This window comes from Panicum virgatum, chromosome 3N (assembly GCF_016808335.1).
Source record: "Panicum virgatum strain AP13 chromosome 3N, P.virgatum_v5, whole genome shotgun sequence".
Lineage (NCBI taxonomy): Eukaryota > Viridiplantae > Streptophyta > Magnoliopsida > Poales > Poaceae > Panicum > Panicum virgatum.
In genome coordinates, this window is record NC_053147.1 from 26,378,851 (window position 1) to 26,398,640 (window position 19,790).

The following is a 19,790-nucleotide window of genomic DNA, read 5'->3' on the forward strand; positions in this document are numbered from 1 at the left end:
CAGAGTTTCTTAGACAGCAGCAGATCTTACACCAGCTCCAGCACCCCTCGGCTCAGTCACTCACGTTCGAGTCACCTTCACAGCCTGAGGTGCTCCGTCCGTCCGTCGTGCGCACCACTCAGCCAGACCTGACTCCTGTCACGTCTGCTCCTCCGACGGACTCCACGATCGTCGCCGCGCCAGCTTCTACCGCTACTCCAGCTATTTCTGCTACTCCGACGACTCCGGTCGAGCAGAAGTCTTCTTCGGTCGACGACGACTGGACGGACGACGACGCCGACGACTCCGCCGCTCAGTTTTCCACCGAACCCAGCAGGAAGACCCCGCCTTCTCCAGCTCAGGATTAGATCGCCTTCCTTTTTGGTGCTTTGTTGCCAAAGGGGGAGATAGATAGGGGGAGTAGAGATAGGGGGAGCTTGGTGGTTTGTGGCGTGATTGGATCTTCATGGATTTTGTGTATGGACATGTTATTTGGATATTATGTATGCTCTGTGTTGACATGTCCCTACATGTGCTTTCAAGTAATGCATGCTTGTTTATCGCTTTCAATTTCATATCTTGTGTATCTCTACTTTGTGTTGTCATCAATCACCAAAAAGGGGGAGATTGAAGTGCATCTAGGCCGATAGATGTAATGGTAAGTTTCGGTGATTAATGACAACCATATGCGACTAACGTGTATTTTGAAGGAAAAATTATTGTTTAATTTAGTCTCATATGAAATGTGAAAAGAGACCCCTCAATTCGGAACAATCATGCGTGCCAAGGACTCAATTTCAAAGATTAAGGACCTTTCTAGCCTCAAGTGTCACAAGGAGATGAAGGACACTTAATTTAGATAGGGTTTATAGTTTTTAGTTCTTGACCGTACTATTAAGAGGGGTTCATGAGTTAGTAGCTTGATCAAAATTGAGTTGGCCTTAGAAATCTTGCACACTCACTCAAAAACAGCTCAAGATGGTCAATAGAAGTTAACACAACACTTGGAAGAAAAAACAATCGAAGTTACTTTGAAATCCAAGTCAATCCATCTGAAAACCAGAAAAAAACAGCAGCACCGGTTGAACCGGTGCCCTAGCGTCGGAGCATCCGATGCTTGGCGGAAGGACCGATGCCCTATTGGTCTATCTTCTCTGGATGAAGGCACAAATCAAGTCTAGCACCGGTTGAACCGATGGTCAGAAAAGTAAGCACCGGTGCAATGGAAGTTCTTTGTTCCAGAGAGCATGTTTTGGTGGACTTCAACTTCTCTTAAGCACCGGTTGAACCGACGCTTCGGAATCAAAGCACCGGTGCATTAGAAGTCCTATGTTCCAGAGAGCTTGTTTGAATTGATCAGTGAAACTCTTCAGCACCGGTTGAACCGATGCCCCTACGGAGCATGCATCGGTGCATTGAAGCAAGCCTAGACACTGTGTCAGAACCCCAACGGCTACAATTTAGACACAGAGAGACCGGTTGAACCGACGCCTCAACACTGACACCCATCGGTTCTTCCGGTGCTCACGGTTTTTCTGCAGTGGACTTCCAACGGCTATGCAACTCCCTCCACTCTATATAAGGGCACCCCATGGCTCATTTCAGTTGCCTTTGACACCCTGAATACTTGAGGCCACCCTTGAGAAGAAGAGAAAGTGCTTTGAGCAAACAAGAGAAGATCTAGCATTTTGTTTGTGCTTTAACCTTGAAGAATCCATCCTTTGCAAGTGTAGCAAGTGTGCTTGAGCTAGGGCCAACTGAGTGTAGGTCAAGTGAAGGCTTAGGAGCTTGTTACTCTTGGTGTTTGACGGCACCTAGCCGGTCTTGGTGATCGGGAGGTTCTTGGTGAGCTCTTGGAGTTTGTGGGAGCCCCAAGACGAGAAGTTTGTACACGGTGTGAAGCTCGCCGTTCCGGAGATGGAGAAGGAGCATTCTTAGTGATCACTTGCTTCTTGGTGGAGCAAGGGAGCTATACCCTTGTGTGGGTGCTCCAACGTGGATTAGGGGGGAGCGTCAACTCCTCGAGACCACGGGAAAAAAATCTGGTTGTCTCGTGTCCTCTACTTTTACTTCAAGCATTTAACTCCTTCAGTTGCTTTTCTTGCTTGTAGTTTGACTAGGACAACTTGCTTGTTAGCGTGAGCTCTTACTTAGGATTTGATCTTGCTAGTGTGCATCCATCTAGGCAAAATGATCATGATAGTGTGTTTACCTACCTAAGGATCCTTTGCTAGCATGCTCTAGTGATTAGGTTTCGAATTTATAAATTAGGCAATACTAGTCTAGGTTAAAGACTAGTTAGAAATTCGAAAAAGTCCCAATTCAACCCCTTCTTCAACCACGATCCTTTCACACGCACGGCGCAGAGAAGCAGATGCTCCATCGTATCTGCTGCGCCGTCGTCAGCCCGATCGGTTCGCGCATCCGTCTGGCATGGCACCCGGCCTGCACTGGCGTCGGGGCGCTCCGCGTGACCCGCCGGCGCCGCGGCGCGCGCTCCACTGCCCGGGGTAGTGCTCAGGGCAAACGCGTTGCCGACGTGCATGCCGTCTCCTGCTGCTCGTTACGTGGCGAGCCCGTCCGCGGCGCCCCGCCGCCCGGTGGCCACGGTAGTAGCCACGGCGTCCCTTGCCACCCAGACGATCCGGGCTCGCGGCGCGGCGGCGGTGGTCCGACGACCCCTCTGCCGGCAGCCATCCCGGCAAATGATTAAACCATCGCGCACGATCGAGCGGTTAGTTCGTGCATGCTGACAGCTCGCTCGCTGGCTCTTCACTAGTGCCGCGCCCGCGTGCACGTTATCTAGTTGGACAGTGGACGATCACCCACTCGATGACGGACGACACTCACCTTTAATTTAACGGGAAAAAGGGGACGCCGCGGCGCAACTGCCTTGTCGGCCTCGTCGCCGATTAGACGGAAATGGTGCGTGATACCCGCAAAAGGCGCAAAAGGTAGCGTAGGTGCCCGGGCGCATCCCAACTTTCAGTTGGGTGCGGTGACCTGCTGCCCCTGCTCTCGTTGATCTCTCCACTCGTTCTCTGCTCATTTGCGCGTGCATGCGCTCGGTGAGCCAATAACCATCGATTCCAAGCTAGTATTCTCGAGATCAAGGCCAGCCAGCAAGTGTATGTCCTTCAAGCATGCGTGTCTTCGCATTGACAAGGGATACAAGAGTCGCCTGTCGCCCTGCGTTCGGTTTCGTCGGTGAGCTCACGGCTCTGCGCTTTGCGCGCAGGCTCCTTCCGGTGTCCGGGGACTCCGAGCGATGCCGGCACGGGCACGCATCGGTCATCCGGCCACACGCATCGCATCGAGATCGCTCTCCGGTCAAATGGCACACGGTCTTCCACGGCACCGCTCCCCATGGAACTACGACGCCAGTCCTGTCCAAGTCGCCGTTGGAAATGCCCGTGCTTTCCTTTTGTTTGGCTGTGTTTAGTTGCAAAAAAGATGCGAAAAGTGTTTGCGAAAAACACTATAGCACGTTTCGTTTGTATGTGGTAAATATTATCCTACCATAAGCTAACTAGGCTCAAAAGATTCGTCTCGCAACGTACATCAAAATTATGCAATTAGATTTTTATTTACCTACATTTAGTACTCCATGCATAGGTCATTTGTTATATTTAATGTTTCGATGTGATGGAAAGTTTGGAAAATTTGGAGGAATTGGGGGAACTAAACACAGGCTTGTTGGAAATTCTTCTTGTACTTCTTCTCCTCGTGTGCGTGTCAGTGTGTGTCAGTGCAAAGCAGTACCTCTAAGTAATTTCGATCATTTGTCGTCGCAACCAATGTAGTTAAGCACCTGCCGCATGTGGTTTGAGGATGCAAAGATATACCACTGGTGTGAGTGACACAGTCTGACCGTCCAAACTCCAAACTGATACAGTCACTGCCTTTGGCCGACCGACGTTCGTCTGGACCCAAAGTGACGCACAAGTGCGAAGTCATCTTTAAATTTTACCAGCACTGTGGATCGACACGCTGTACGTAGACATGTAGTGCTTGCTCTACATGAGTCAACGCAGGGTTCAGAGTTCTGAAGCTATACTCCTCGAGATTGCAACTGCAGGGGACAAGGTGTGTACCCATTTGCGAGCCTGTGGGATGGTAACGTGCTTAGCAATTTAGTCCTGTTGGTGGGTACGATGCTATACGAGACCCAGAGCCCAGAGATCTCTCTCGTTTTCCAAACACTTGTTTGAGATTCCGGCAAAACTCCTTCCCCGCGCAAAATATTTTGCCAAATCGTGACCTGCCAACCTGGATTGCAAACAACACATGCATGACCTTCCGACCACCATCTCCGCGTGCATTAGGCACGCGTTTCCCTTGGCTTCAAACTGCCTGCACGCCCTACCCAAGGCCCAATCATGCAGATGTCACCACGCCAGGCTCAGACTACTGCAAGCTCAGAACTATCCTAGTAATCTAGAGATGTCGTCGACAACCATGGCCGCCGCGACGGTGCTCGCCGTGCTGGCGGCCGTGTGCGTGCCGGCGGCGGCGGCGGCGGCGGAGGGAGGAGGCGCGGAGCGGAGGGAGGTGTCGCTGGATGCTAGGGCACTGGTGGTGGATGGCACGAGGAGGGTGCTGTTCGCCGGCGAGATGCACTACACCAGAAGCACCCCCGAGGTCAGTACGTGCACGTCTGTCCGGCCTTGCGGCGAGGTGGCTCAAAGGTTATTAGCTTCATCGTGTTTCTTTTGAAAAAAAGACCAAGAACGGGCTCCTTTCCTTTTTAAGAAACACAGTGTTCAGAGCAGTAAAGAGCTCACCGCAAGCAAAAGGGTGGTTTTGGATTCGTTTCTGTCGTAAAAGAGCATTGGCAAGAGCTCGCAATCAGAGAGAAACATTAGTTGTCTCCTATGCACTGCCACTGTAATTGCTTTCATTAATTGCCTAATTGGCCTGTATATATTGTCGAATTTTTACAAGCCAGCACATTTTTCAATGGCATGTTTTCCAATGGTGTCCAATTTTCGGAATCCTTATCCTTGTGCACCATTCAGAGGACGAGAGCAACCTTGAGCTTCTGAATTCTGAGACGTATCTTATAGCTGAAATGGCATAGAGATCAGTCATTTCAGAACTCAAATGCTCTGGGTGAGTTTACATGAGAAAACATGTAATGGAAAACAAGGGCACCTTTGACAAATTTCAAATATCAAAAATGAACTTGAACCGTTTTCTAGCTTCACTAAAAGTTTTCTTATGTACTGCATGTTTCTGGTAACCCTAATTTCATTTCCTTAAGTAGTTCTTGTTCTTTAGACCATTTTCCTAAGTTCTCGAATTATAACATTGCAGATGTGGCCAAAACTCATTGCTAAAGCGAAGGAAGGAGGCCTTGATGTGATACAGACCTACGTATTTTGGAATGTCCACGAGCCTGTCCAGGGCCAGGTACATGCTCTTTCCAGTTTCATGTAAATGCCGGTCAAATCACTTTGAAAATATCCTATATGTCAAAGATTAAAATAATGAGAGATGTGTACATTGTATCACTTTGACAGTACAACTTCGAGGGAAGATATGATCTTGTAAGATTCATCAAGGAAATTCAAGCTCAAGGTATCTATGTAAACCTCAGGATCGGTCCCTTCATCGAGGCCGAATGGAGATATGGGTACGAATGAATGAAAGCATAGATGTGTTCTAAAGAGTGGATCCTCACAGTGTCACTGAATTAAAGCACTGTATAACATCTATGTAAAATAAAACTAAAATATTATCTCAAAACGGTCTGAACATCTTTTGTTAATGCAGAGGCTTCCCGTTTTGGCTACACGATGTCCCAGATATTACCTTTCGAAGCGACAACGAACCCTTTAAGGTAAGCATGTGGTTGTGAGATTATTAAACTCAGTCACTTCATATCTGTGGCAGGTGAAATTCAGAGTAGAGTCATCTATCCTGATCCAAATGAAACACTATTGAAGTAGTTTCACCAGTAATTTAGCACAATCAAACCTCTTTTTAGGCATTATATTAACTAACTTCCATTTCATACGTGCAGCAACATATGCAAAGATTTGTTACCGATATAGTAAACATGATGAAACAGGAACGGCTGTATTACCCACAAGGAGGCCCAATTATAATTTCTCAGGTCAGCAAATAAATAGAAAAGGATCAAGTTCCTGTTTTTGACATGCACAACATTTAACCACATAAATTGTATGCAGATTGAGAATGAATACAAAATGGTTGAACCTGCATTTGGATCAAGTGGACAGCGTTACGTCAGCTGGGCAGCTGCGATGGCTGTGAACCTTCAGACTGGTGTACCGTGGACAATGTGCAAGCAAAATGATGCTCCAGATCCAGTTGTCGGTATTCATTTTCATACTATTTCACTTTATTTGCAATACGCCAGCCAAAAATTCAAACCAGTTTAATAACAATTTATGATTAGATAAATACCTGCAATGGGCTCATTTGTGGAGAAACATTTGTTGGACCAAACTCAGCTAACAAGCCTGCATTGTGGACAGAAAATTGGACCTCTCGGTATCTGACCTATAATACTTCTACTCTTCAGCCCTACTTTTTATACCATGATAGATAAAATGCCTAATGATAGATTGTTCATACACACAGCTATCTAATATATGGTAACGACACAAAGTTGAGATCTCCAGAAGATATCGCCTTTGCAGTTGCGTACTTTCTAGCAAGGAAGAATGGGAGTTATGTGAGCTACTATATGGTATGAACTTCGCATGAAAATACTTGAGCATTTAAAATCAGAACTTCTCAAAAACAATCCATTTCTATGTTGATTATGACACAGTACCATGGAGGAACAAACTTTGGGAGGTCTGCTTCTTCATATGTAACAACAAACTACTACGATGGAGCTCCTCTAGATGAATATGGTAAATCTTTACACAAAATGGAACTGAGTTAAATGTATGGGAAAATTGCAAGGTTACCCTTGTTTTGAAGTCTAACTACAAGTTTGCCCCTGATTTTTTAACTTTGCATGTTTGCCCCTGTTTTTAGTCTTTCAGTTGTAAGACTGCCCCTGTTTTATTGCAAAACTGACCCTATTTTGCACGTTATAGGGGCAGTTTTGCAATAAAACAGGAGCAGTCTTGCAACTGGAAGACTAAAAACAGGGGCAACACATGCAAAGTTAAAAAATCAAGGGCAAACGTGCAATTGGACCTAAAAACAAGGGCAGTTTTGCAAATGGCCCTAAATGTATTTACAGAAATCTACCATTCAACAGTGTGTCAATATATTTAACTTTACCTTTATCCAGGTTTGATATGGCAACCAACATGGGGCCATCTGGGAGAATTGCATACTGCAGTAAAACAGTCATCAGAACCATTACTATTTGGAACATACTCCAATTTTTCATTAGGTCAAGAACAAGAGGTAAAGTTACACAAAGCACACCTGGATGCTTATTTAAATATGTTTCAATAAGATAAAGACACAATCTATGATGTACTACAGGCACATGTTTTTGAAACAGAATCACGATGTGTTGCTTTCTTAGTGAACTTTAATCCGCACTGAGCATCAGAAGTAGTATTTCGTAATATATCATTGCAATTGGCCGCTAAATCAATCAGCATTCTCTCAGATTGCAAGATAGTAGTTTTTGAAACAGCTAAGGTGAGTAAACAGACTTACTGTCATGGAAAATCTTTCTCTCGTTTCCCTACCATAGGATAGAGGTAAATGTCATCAATTTTTTTTTGTCAAAGGTAAATGCTTAGCATGGTACAAGAACAACAGAAGAACTACAGTCTTTCAATGATATTAATACTTGGAAGGCATTCAAAGAATCAATTCCTCAAGATGTGACTAAAGCTATGCACACTGGAGACCATCTATTTGAACATCTGACAACCACTAAAGATGAGACAGACTATCTTTGGTACATTGTTGGGTAAGAAAAACTTTCCAAAGGTCGTTGCTCCAGCAGTTGAATTTGTGTACTTGTTTAAGTCACTGTCTTGGACGTGTATGATAAGAGAAATTTGCTCAAATGCAGCTATGAATATACACCAAGCGATGATAACCAGCTTGTGCTACTTAATGTTGAGTCACGGGCACATATGTTGCATGCTTTCGTCAACAATGAATATGTAGGTAAATACGAATTTTGCAATTGATGTGTTTATACTATTCTCCTTTAGCCAGATCAAACCATTCTCTCTGTTGAATTTTGCAATTGATGTGTTTATACTATTTTTTTTTTGTGTTTGACAACCTTCTCATCACATTTTTAGGTAGAGTACATGGGAGCCATGATGGACCTGCCAATATAATTCTTAGCGCAAATATTTCATTGAAGGAAGGACCCAACAGCATATCGTTGATAAGTGCTATGGTTGGATCACCGGTATAAATCATAGAACTCTACTATCTAGTGAGTTATAAAAAAACAACCCCAACTACAGAAAAATAGAAGTGGGATCAAAATTTCCTATAATGGGTCCTTTAAACACAAACTATATGGTGCAATGTGCCAGGCTTTTGTACTCATGTTGTATCCAAGTAACATTAATAGATGAGTCAAAGATAGTTCATCAAACTTTTGATAACCCTCCACTTACATATTAATTTCATAAAACATATATTGTTAAGAAAGAGGACCATAACTTTCAATACTTTGGATAGATTATTAGACATTCAACAAACTGAGATTTCATCCACTAACTTAAAGGACTCTGGTGCTCATATGGAAATAAGAGTCTTTGGAATCCGGAAAGTGAGCATACAGCAAGGATGGGAGCCAGAAAAAATTCTCAACAATGAGCTATGGGGATACGAAGTAAGTCCAAATCAATTTAATACTACAATGGAAATAGAGAGGCTAATGTTAATTAGATGCTTGATACTTAGCTTTCTGACTAAATGCAGGTTGGTTTATTTGGGGAAAGGAATCGCATCTACACACAAGAGGGATCAAACAATGTTGAATGGACAACTATCAACAATTTGACATATAGTTCGCTTACTTGGTACAAGGTATAAAAAGTACAGGACATTTAGTTCATAACTTTTGGTTATCTGTACAATTCACAGTAGTAAACAATACCAGTCATCATTTGTTCTATGGGCAGACAACATTTTCCACACCAGCAGGAAATGATGCGGTGGTACTGAACCTTACTAGCATGGGAAAAGGTGAAGTATGGATCAATGGAGAGAGCATTGGACGGTATTGGGTCTCCTTCAAGGCTCCTAGCGGCAATCCTTCACAATCGCTGTAAGTAGAAATAGCTCAAATTCTCATTCTCACCTCTGTCGCCACTATACCTTCTCTTCCAAATAACCTTACAAGCCACACTGGTCCGTCATTCCTTAGGTATCACATCCCACGGCAATTTCTAAACCCTCAAGACAATGTTCTAGTCCTTTTTGAGGAAATGGGCGGGGACCCACAACAGATAACAGTGAACACAGTTTCCATAACAAGAGTGTGTGGCAATGTGAATGAGCTCTCTGCACCATCGCTCCAGTCCCAGGATAAGGAACCAGCAGTGGATATCTCATGCCAGGAAGGCAAACAAATCTCGGCAATTGAGTTTGCGAGCTATGGGAATCCGATAGGGGACTGCGCAAGCTATGGCATCGGAAACTGTCATGCCAGATCATCAGAATGGGCAGTAAAGCAGGTAAAGAACACAGTTATCTACGCGAATGCAAATATATCAGAGCTTTTGCATTGTTAGCTAGATTAGTATTTAACTATTTCATTCACTGTTCCAGGATTGCGTGGGTAGGACTAGGTGCTCTATTCCTGTAACACCTGCCAAATTCGGAGGCGATCCGTGCCCTGGAATCCAAAAATCCCTTCTAGTTGTGGCTAGTTGCAGATGATACAAGAAAATCATACTAGTATACAACACAGAAAGAAATTAGGTGAATGACAGAATCAGATAGAGGAGAGTGAAATTCATACAATCAGAAAGAAATTAGTAGGCAAGAAGTTGATGATTGGAGGCATACTTCATAGACTACATCTACCCATTGCTTTGACCTCTGTACCTCACAGCATAGATTTGTGCAGATTTTAGCCGAGAGACAACTTATTAGTTTGTGATTCGAGATATCCTGACCAACTCATTTCTAGCGCAACATGTATCAGAGAACAGAAGGGCATTCGTTTCGGCACTCTTTCATATCAAACTATCATTTGTCAACGTGTTCTGAACAGGAGATTGCTTATCCAGCATGCAATCTACGGGGAAACAAGAATGGAAAGAAAAATGAACCTTTATTTTATTTTCTTTTATTTCTTTGTTGCTTTTTTTTTCCTCCCCCCAACTCGTTCGTGGTAAATCAGCCGCCGCTGATAGGCGGTATGACGGCGAGCTCGTCGCCGTCGGCGACCTTGGCGGAGTCTGGCGCGTACTCCTCGTTGAGCGCGAGCACCATGGAGCCACGGATCTCCTCCAGCCTGGGGAACTTGGCCAGCACCCGGGCGAGGCACTCCCCTGCGGTGCCCCCCGCCGGCACCTCCACCGACGACTCCGCCACGCCCGTCAGGTCCCGCGCGCGGGCGAAGAAGAGCACCTTCACCCTCGCCGCAGGCGCTGACGGCTCCCGCGGCGGCGCCCTCTTCCTCCGAGGGAGCAGCAGCATCTGGGGACACCACCAGGGGTGAGATGAGCGATTGGCTAGCGGTCAGTGGAGAAAATCGATAGGCGATGATGATTCGACGAGGGCAGGACTGGAAGTGATCGACCTTTGGCATCCTGCGTCGCCATGGCCGGAGGAGAGGAAGCTGTGTGCTAATCTGCTGCCGTGTTCAACCTGGCCGGAGAATTGGAGACGGCCGAAACAATCTACAGGAAAGAGCATGACCCTACTTTTAGAGGGTGAATTGAAACGCATAAGCAGGTGGTCGTGCCGGAGTGGTTATCGGGCATGACTAGAAATCATGTGGGCTTTGCCCGTGCAGGTTTGAATCCTGCCATCCGCTGCTGAACTCGTCACAGACGCTGAGACGCACAGGACGCTGAGACTAAGCATATCATAGACGCTGAACTAAATCACGAAACCATAGCTCCTTGCACCGCTGCAGCTACGGTCGGCAGGAGGACAGGGCCGCGGCATTGCTCCTGTTGGGGGAGAAGGCAGGGGCACCGACGCAGCTTGCTCTCGAGGGACGGAACGGCCGGCGCTGCTTGGTCTTGGCGAGGACAGGGCACGAATCATGTCAGTGGCGAAGCTAGAGCAGATTGAAGGGGTGGGTGCATATAGTTGAGTCATGGGGTGCAAATATGGTGAAAATTTGGACACGATCACTGGTTTTCCATTTTTTAGGGGGTGCATTAGCACCCGCTAATGTGTATGGAGCTTCGCCCCTGAATCAGGTGGCGGCGGCGCTGCTTCGGAGAAAAGAAAAAAAGGGCGGCGTGCGTACCTGGCGTACGGGCGGCGGCGGAGCGATTCCGAGCTCGCTCCAGACCACGCGCGAGAGGGGCCGCGTCACCCCGGCGGCGGCCCACTCTCCTCCTTCTCCTCTCTCTCTCTCTCGCGCGTCACTGTGCAGCCTCCGTTCGCACCCTCCCAGGCTCCCTCCACCGGAGTTGCTGCTCGAGCTCGAGAGCAGCTGCGGCGGCAGCCGGCTCCTGGCAGCGGCTGCTTCTGCAGGGCGGCCGTGGAGGAGGACCCCAGCGCAGCGACTCCCTGCTCGGTGCCGTCGCCAGGCCGCGCCGGTCGCACGTCTGAGGCGATGGACGGAGCGACAGGCAGAGGCGGTCGCCGGAATGACAAGGGCGAGGGAGGAGCGCGGGGCAAGGACGGCGGCAGCGGCGGAGGCGAAGGCGGCAGCAGGCTGCAGCAGCGTGGGCGACCCACGGTGGCAGCTACGCGTGGAAGACATGGCGCCCGCCCAAGGAACCACTCATCGGGAACACACACACACAACTGCAACAGCACGATGATAGTGCAGGCGAGGGGCAAGGTTAACAAGAGAGAAGAGAACGCGGCCAGCGGTGCTGCGGATGAAGCCGGGTAGTGTGCTTCATGGACCCGAACCGGGTGATGGAGATGGGCCTGCCCCTGTTGTCACCAGCAATCACTAAGCCGTGCCGGGCATGCCGGCCTGGTTCTACTCCTGTGCTCCGAGGTATGCTTTGCTACCTTTGTAGTGCTGCTCTAGCATGCGCTCCACCTGTTTGCTCAAATGCTTGTGAGAGATGGAAGTCCGTTCTGGCCTAGACATCTCTCTTGATTCTGACTGGCGATACAAGAGGTGCATACCGATGTATCCACGCTAATTGTAGCTGTAGTGAATGGTAATTAGCACATGCAAAGTATATAGGTTGAACATATCGGTCGAGTAACAGAGCTGTAATGAATGGTAATTAGCACATTTAAAGTATGCAGAGCAAGATTCGCGCAACCTGAGTATGAAAACTGTAATAAGAGGTTATTAATTGATATTCATCTTAAACATTAAGGTATGATTCTACAGTTTCATTTACCTATGCCGTTACTTTTTTGAGTCTGCTAGGCTTAACTGAAATGCAGGTAAATTAGAGCTAATCATCCACTAGAAAGCTTGGAGCATAGCTTAGTTGTTATTCTAAATGAACCTTTTTTTAAGTACAGATAAAGTTAACATTTGCCCAGTACTGTATTTAATAACTTGGAATTACAAAACTTTCACTTTCCTGAAGCCTAAAACGTTGCTCCAATATCTGTTCTTTGTAGTTCTGCTTTTCTTCACTTAGCAACAACTGGAATCATATGAGGAAGCAACTATACAATTTTTTAATATCTTTGCAAATTCTTTGATTTCTTGGCACTAATTTCCATTTAAAACACAACAGTAGGCTCAACAAACATCCCAATTTACCATGACTATTTCTGAAAATGGGTAGTCTGAGGTTACACAAATGTTTATGTCTCTGTTATCCTATATTTTCTAATTCTAACATCCTGTATGTAGCGTGCTCTCCTAGAAGTGATGATGTGGAATGTATCATCGTTATCTGCACATAGTTGAATCACAGCTTGAAAGCTACTATTATCTACCAAAGAATATGTTTTGGATGTCATTTAATTCCTGAAATTATTGTCTACTTGAGATGGCTGCCTCAACTGAAATTGTGCCCTTTAAGTATATCCATCTACACAAGACTGCAGGGTTGCTTGAAGCCTCTGTTATCATTGGGGGCAATCATCGGAGGTGCCATGGATGAGCAAATTAAGTGACTGAAAGTATTCAAGGTCACAGCCCCAGCCTCTGCACATTTGTGTGGGTAAGGCTTGGCGCTTAAAAACAACCCTTCCCCAGACCCCGCACAGTGCGGGAAGCCTACGGCACTGGGTACGCCCAAAATATTCAAGGTCACAATAACGCTATTGTTCCAAGTGGTTCGTAGCATGCTTGATGTGAAAATAGCAGGGAAAGACTAGGCAAGTGACAAAATCACATACCCCAAGTTACTGAAGTTAGAGATATCTCATGACTTTGCACAAGAGATACAACGAAGCAGCTTACTGGTTTCACCAGACAGGACCTCTGTTGCATTAAACGAATTAGATCGCCTTTATACACAGAACTAAGGTGATGTTTACCAGTGTTTGTAATTATCTCAATCATATTCTGTAGCTTTCTATCTTGGTGTGTAATGGGGATATTTATCAGTGACACCTAATCATTAATCGTATGAATGATCGTTGAAATGCTCCAAACAATCTTATCTAGAAAATATTCAGTTGCAAAGCACTTGTACAATCTGTTTTTTCTATGCAGCATCAGCTATTGGCCGCCTATAAAGGAAATATATCTCAGTACAGGATATCAAATGTTATGGAATGTTGTCGACTAAATAGAATTGACTGGTTGTATCCAATTGATGATAGTGTTAATAGGAAACGGCTGTTTATGACCCTGTACAGGTTATCCGTTAACCATAGAGAGAGTTCATAGACCAATAGAAAATTGGTCTATTGCATTGCGAATCACGGATTTTGTCAATTCATACCTTATTATTGTCATGTTTTGCATGAACTATACTTAATTGGAGCTATAATTTTGGATCTTGCTATGAGCTCAGAATTGTTTAATCATAAATTGAATCTTATTAGTATCAAATGGACAGTAAATAATGCAATTCTAAAGAATAATTGAATAGTAAATAACCCATTCACTGAAAGAATATGACAAAACCATCACCCACAGAGAGGATAGTACATATCCTAACTGAAATGTACTATGAAAAACAACGCATAACTCAAACGGCCACTTCACTGACCCCACGCGGCCGCGACCATTTCTAGTATCCACGATTTCAGGAGAAGGGGCGACACACGTAAGCGAAAAAATAAACAGATTGTTTGGATGGGATTGTAGATTATTTCCATCCATAATTAGATTATAAGCGAATACAAACACCCTTTTAGTTGGGCCGAAAGCAGTGATTCGGTCCAACTTGACTCCGTGAGTTAGCTGGTCAGTGCAGTGCTCGAATTAAATTTGCGGACAAGCCACTTAGCGATTCCGGCTGAAACAGACCGTCTTCTCGTAGCGGTTCGACTCGGCCATCTTCTCTCCTTTCTCTATATTTCTCCCGTTCTCTCTTCCCTTTTCCCTGTGTTGCTCTTTCTCTCTCTGCTCTCTGTTCCTCCCGTTCTCTCTTCCTATTTCCTTGTGTTGCACTCCCCTCCTCTTTCTCTCTCTGCTCTGTGGTCCTAGGGCGTCAGCACTATGGTTATCTCTGGCAAGCGGGTCCGTAGCTCTTTCCCTCTCTGCCAAGCTACCCCGCGCATCAGCTTCTCTCTTGCAAGTGGGTCCCGCTGGACATCACTCCCTCTCTCTTCACTTCCCTTCGTCCTTTCCTCTCTGATAGGGTTAGCCCGAGTGTCGGTCTCAGGTGGGATCTGGTGTGACGACCAGATTCGGTGCGGTGCCAAGTGTGTGTGCGCGTCAGGGCACTTGTGGTCGCCAGGTGTTCGACCGGAATGCCCGAAGGGGCTCAGCTTAGCACACGACGCGGCCTCTGGGTAGCGACGGGCTCGAACGTGTTCACGCGAGTGGCAGGGTCAAGGTCACCACAGTCGCGAGCTCGGCATGGCAACTTGGCAAGGAACGGCCTCGCGCAGTGCATTACTCGTGCACGGGGTCCGGCGATGTGCGCGGTCACCGCACAGGGTCAAGGACGGGTGACGAGTTCGGCTCGCTTCGCCAAGGCTTAGCCTTGAGCTTGCCTGAATAGGGCACGAACGCGTTTGCTGGCACCTGGAAAGCCAGGGTTGTGACACTGCCGGTAGCTTGAAACGAGAGTGAGGCGAGGCAGGGCATGGATGCACAAAGAAAAATACTTCTACTGTAAATATAGAGTTTTTGTAAATATAGAGTTTTTAGGGTGTTACACGCCACCTCTACCTCCTCTGCGACGCGCGATGAATAGACGTCCTTGTGATCGCCGCCACTATTAGGAATGACAAGGCCCATGATGGCCGTTTTGCTGTCCACGTGGTTATGGATGGGCTCAGGAGTAGATATGATGGGTAGGCCCGTGTGGTGGATAGTCCCAACGGCCCACGGCCAAACTCACCACGTCAGTTTGGGTAATGGCACGAAGTTTACTTCATAATTCTAATATGTAAACATTTCCGCCTAGTATGGTCTACACAAAACATTTTCTATGTTTTGACTCTGCTTAATTTCGTTCAGTTGATTTCAAACTCATTTCGTTTTTCTCACAGTTCGCTTGTCTGAGAGTGAGGGAACATGGTTAGATTTACCAAAAGTGTTCACCAAAGTGGAGAGGGTAGCAGCCACTCAACTTATCTGATTCTGAAAAATCTGATTTCACACTTATAAAGCTCTTATTTATTAATACGAGATTCCATGGCTCTGAATATTTTCCGATGTTCATGATTTTTTAAGAGATAACAATAATCCCAAACAAACAAATTATTGGATTCAAATTCAGACCTGAGCATGAACACAGTTTTGTGTTTGATGATGGCTTGCTCCCCTGCACTAGCGAGCCAAACCACGCAACGATCTCGGTTAACATAGGGGAGTAAAAAATGGAATCGTACGCAACAGGCAACACTGGAGTGTTTTCATGGATGATGAACAGTCAGGTTTTTGGATGGGACATTCTTGGTGATAATTGCTCCGTCCCAGGGGCGGAGCTAGCGTGGGGGCAAGGGGGGCTCAAGCCCCCCTACCCCCAAGAACTCCATTGGCAGCTCATGAAGTTTCCCTGCGACATGATCTTATCTAGCAGTCAACTGATAGAGTTTAGCTCCCCTAAACGCCATATCATATTGGCTCACTCAGCCCCCCCCCCCCCCCCCAGACTTCAGCTTGGCTCCGCCCCTGCTCCGTCCAACTAGAGTGTCTTCCTTGGCGATGATGAGCTCCTCTAGTGAGGCTGGGGTTGGAGTTTTTGAGGTTTTCGGGTTAAGATCAGAGGGCTTAGAGTTAAAGGGAAAGACATAATGGTGGGCCGGCATATATATCAAAGGTGGCGAGCATACATGCGGCGGTGACAACACCAGCCACCTGGGTGCCGCTAAATATTTGTTTTTTTACACACTTTTCCCAGGTTTTTCACCTTCTGCCGACACTCCAATGAATAACAACAAAACCATAGGCCTTAATCTGGTGATTCAGAATCAAAGATGGTGGCTCCGACCCACTCATTTTCGGAGGTGGTATCTTTCATGTTACATCAGGTCAATTCACTGATGCTAACAAAACTGGCAAAATATCAAAGACATCGAGGACGAGGAGAATCAAATTAGAGCATACAGAGAAAATGACCCATGGGCCATGGCTACTTGCTCTAGTTTCTCCACTAACTAATTCTTACCTAGAGGAGGTGATGGTGCTTTGCATGATTTTGACTGCCAGAGCGTGCTTGCTGGACAGTCATCACTCTCCTCGCATCTAACCTAGACCACCACACTGACCTGGAAATCATAATCAATTGGCAATATTTTAATTACCTGTTGTTATAATGTTGTCTATTTTATTTAGAGTTATTTGGATCGGTACCATTACAATTTTCACAAGTTAAAAATATACTACTACAATTCATCATATCGAAGATATACCATCAGTATACCTCTTTTCCTTCCTTGGGCCCACCTACAGTGTATTCATTCTCTGTATTTTCCCATATGGTCATTTTTACCCCTCTCAATCCGTCTAGTACCTGTCTTCCTGTCGACCCTGCCCAGGATTCCTGCCTGCCGCCGCTGCCGCCCAGGCTTGGTGCCCTTCCCGCCGGCTGCCGCGCGCCTCCCTGCAGCCCGCCCAGGCCGCACGCGCCTCCCTGCAGTATACCAACACCAAGTACACTGAGTGCTACGACCTGCCCTCCCCTGTGTACGCCTGCAAGACGCTTACCTCGCTGGATCTCTTCAACTGGCGGCTCCGGGTGCCCTGCAGAATCACCTGCATGCCTGCGCACTCTGCGGTTGCTCCGGCTTCACGGAGTGACCGCGACGGATGACGACCTTCGTCGCATCATCTCGTGGTGCAGCGCCATGGAGGATTTGGAGATCTTTAACATACACAAGGCACGGAACATCGTCATACGCGCGCCATGCCTTAAATAGCTGCTGATATACTCGTACCGCCAGCTCTGCGTCTCGTTGAAGAAGGCGCCGCAGCTGGACAAGGTGAGGCTGAGCTTTCTCCTACACCTACCCTGAACACTATTGGAGGCTCCAGGACACCATGGACTTCGATGAAGACTACTCGTTTTCTGAGATCGAGGAGATGCTTGATTACGAGAGGATGGCGAAGAGGGAGCACAGGAAGACGGACGAGATTAGGAATATGGTGATGTTTTCCTGCAGGGAAGCGTGCGCGGCCTGTGCGGGCTGCAGGGAGGCGCGCGGCAGCCGGCGGGAAGGGCACCAAGCCTGGGCGGCGGCGGCAGGCAAGAATCCTGGGCAGGGGCCAGGATGGATTGAGAGAGGGGTAAAAATGACTATACGGGAAAATTCAGGGAATGAATACATTACAGATGGGCCCAAAGAGGAGAAAGAGATATCCTGATGGTATATCTCTAATATGATGAATTGTATTAGTATATTTCCAACTTGTGAAAGTTGTAATGGTACTAATCCAAATAATCCTATTTCTTATAGGATATAGATGTGCTTATATGAAGGACAAGTTGATAAACGTTGGCACTTTGCAAAATTGAGAAGCACATCCTCACCTTTTGCATGGAGAAAGCAAAGAAAACGAAGCACAATGATTGGAAAATGCAGAGATCGAATGAATATGCACTTTCTGATTTTCTGCAAGCTTAGGGACACTGCCTAGATGGGTAGCTGTACAAATAATGTACCGGCTGCTCTCTGTGGGGTAGCATCCTTCCTTTCTGTGATCTCAACTAATTTTTCCCACTTGTTGTGCGTCCGCAATGGCTCCAGGAGATAAATGCACGACGTGTAAGCTGAAGACACCTCACGGATCTGGACCAAGAATCCTAAACTTTCATTTCTTCAAGATATTTCCTTTTGTTCATTTCGATTTTCACATTCTTGTGGGGCTGAAGTGACTCCCTACCTACAAGCAGTTCTACTCTCTTGGCCCTTGTAGAACAGTCACTATCTCCTTTGCTCTCTATGACTCTGACGTCCCATTTTTTCCAAGTGATTTTAAATATGCTCTAACATTCTGCATATTTCTTCCCTCCTCTACACTAGATTTTTGCTCTGCCCTACCTTTGCTTCAATTCTGGTGGCTCTGGGCTTAGAGTTAGGCCTGGGGAGGTAGGCCAATCGAGCGGTGGTGGCGGAAGTGAACCAGTTGGACTTAAAACTTCTTTTCCCTCTTAGTGAAAACGTACATAGGCACGGTTGCCAAAAAGAAGTGGACCAATTGGGAAGGATTATTAGCAGATCGTGTTAGAAACTATTTACACATCTAGGAGTAGATCGAGTGGGAGAGATCTTTACAGAGGGGAAAAAAAACATTGGCGACTTCCATGGCGCCTCCGTGTAGATCGGACTTCGCTAGAGTAGTCCAAGTAGTGGCGGCAGCGACGGTCGGTGTAGACATCGCCACGGGGCACCAGAGTTGGAGAGGATGACGACGGCTTGATGCAGAGGTGGCAGAGGTACGGTGCAGTGACGGCCAGTGGCGACGGCAAGTCGGTGGCGCTTCCCATCTCTCTCAGCCCCTCTATCGATCGAACTAGAGTTTGAGGTGGGGAGTTGTGGCAGCAGCAGTGAACCTCGTGTCATGTGCCACTGGTCCCCACCTCCTTTTATGGGGCTGCGTGATGGGGGCCCACCAACCACTTCTTGGGCTGTGCACCCCCGATCAGGGCACGAGTCAAGGGCCCAGGCATGGCCGTTGGGCCAAATCTGGTGGAGATCAACCTAACAGATCGAGGTGCACCACGGCAATCACCAGTGGAGCCGATCGAGTTCAGGGTTCACAATATCGCTCGAAATTTCGCGGTATACCCGATATTTCGGTTTTATCGGCGGGGTCCGATATTTTTTTTACCGGCCGAAATTGATTTTTTGAATATTTGTTTCACTAAAAAATAAATTTAAAAATAAACATAAAAAATAAAAAATAAAAATAAAAATAAAAAATCCCGATATTCCCGATATTTCGCCTATATCGGTGATGGCCGATTTTTTTTTCATACCGGAATTAAAAACCCTGATCGAGTTGCCACAGCGGCGGGAGCTGCCAGAGACGGGGGAGCAGCAGAGTTGAAGGGGGGCGTCGTGGGGTAGTCCGGTAATGGTTATTTATCAAGCATACAATGATCTTTTTATGAAAAATATTTGTTGTAGATTCTTGGTTGATAGCTTATTTTTTT

General features: G+C 46.6%; 1 long non-coding RNA gene, 1 other non-coding gene and 2 pseudogenes across 2 annotated transcripts; 3 read left to right on the forward strand and 1 right to left on the reverse strand.

Moving 5' to 3' along the window:
• The window catches only part of LOC120665391, a 34,405-nt pseudogene extending 24,325 nt beyond the window's left edge, over positions 1-10,080 (forward strand).
• A 23-nt stretch (positions 10,081-10,103) lies between these two features.
• LOC120665392 lies at positions 10,104-11,224 on the reverse strand (annotated as a pseudogene).
• Positions 10,858-10,939, forward strand: TRNAS-AGA. The gene has a single exon. It is a non-coding gene; the product is annotated as a tRNA-Ser (tRNA).
• Positions 11,225-17,828: 6,604 nt separating the features above from the next.
• On the forward strand, positions 17,829-18,457 carry LOC120665393. Its single transcript, XR_005671156.1, has 2 exons — positions 17,829-18,000; positions 18,091-18,457. It is a non-coding gene; the product is annotated as an uncharacterized LOC120665393 (long non-coding RNA).
• The last annotated feature ends 1,333 nt before the right edge of the window (positions 18,458-19,790 follow it).